Raw genomic sequence first — 1397 nt, forward strand, 5'->3', positions numbered from 1 at the left:
TTGTACATCTTTTGCTGCTCATCGTGGTGTGATGCAATTTCGGCATATGACCTTTGGATTAAAATTGCTTGTGCTACCTTCATAAGATTGATGGGAAAGGTGGTTTTTGGATTGAAGAGCACTGAATGTCAATTTGACAATGTATTAATTTATAATTCAAATTAGAATGAACACTGGCAAGATCTGAAAGAGTTATGTGAGAGGTTATGCAAACAGGGATTGACCGCTGTCCCAAGAAGTGTTTCTTTGCCTATGCAAAAATTAATTATTTGTGATTTTCTCTGGGGAACATTTAACTCTCTCTACGAGAGGATAAAAAAAATGCTGTAATCAATATGCCTATCAGGCCACAAGAAATAGCTTATATCATTCCTGGGTTCAGCATAATTCTATAGGAAATTTATCCCAAATTTTACAGATATCGTATCACCAATGAATAGTATCGTAAAGAAATATAGTAGTAATATACTAGATTGGAGTTCAGAACAGATTGATAGTTTTAATATTTTAAAGGACAAACTGTCAGATAAACCAATTTTATCTTTGCCTGTTTATACTAAAGATTTCTAATTCAGAACAGATGCCAGTGTCATACGGCAGCAAGTCTCTCCTGGACTGGGAAAAGAGGTATGTCATAATTGAGAGAGAGTGTCTTAGCATTGTCTGGGCAATTGATAAGTATTAAAACTACTTGTATGGAAGAGAATTTGTCCTTCGGACTGATCAACAATCTCTAACATGTTTGAGAAACATGAAAAACTGCAATGATAGACTGATGAGGTGGTCTTTAGCTTTACAAGCTTACTCCTTCAGAATTCAGTATATAAAAGGCAATGATAACATTGGTGCTGATTTTTTTAGTCGATGTTCATTACCTTCCTAGAACAAGTCACATTGAACTGTAATTGTTCTAAAATTCCTAAGATTTTAGCAGCATTGTAAAGGGTTTGTATTCCTGTCCAATTATTGTTGGAACTGTATTGTTCAGTGTTGGGTTTGTTCTCTGTCTCTGAAGCAGGTGATGCTCATAGGTAGTTATGGCTGATCACTTGGCTCCCTTCCTCTTACCCAGTTGGTCATCTGCTATCTCCTTGTATGTCAGCATGCCAGCTAGGACACAGTCAGCCCTAGCTTCTGTGCTGTTCCTCCCAAGTCCATTACCAAGTACCTGTGCCGGTTAGTGAGATATTTGATCTCTTGTGAAGTTATTGAGAATACGCTAATTTACCACCTGTGCCGTGTGTATATTCAAGATCCCACGCTTGACATCCAGTGTCTACATCTGCCAGTGATCTTTAAAGGAACCAGAGGGTATTAACATCTAACCTATCGACAATTGCGATCGTAGTTTTATGCCGGGACGCTCCTGTTTAATCCAATTACTCAAGTTACTGGAT

Source organism: Homarus americanus, unplaced genomic scaffold, assembly GCF_018991925.1.
Source record: "Homarus americanus isolate GMGI-L3 unplaced genomic scaffold, GMGI_Hamer_2.0 scaffold30279, whole genome shotgun sequence".
Lineage (NCBI taxonomy): Eukaryota > Metazoa > Arthropoda > Malacostraca > Decapoda > Nephropidae > Homarus > Homarus americanus.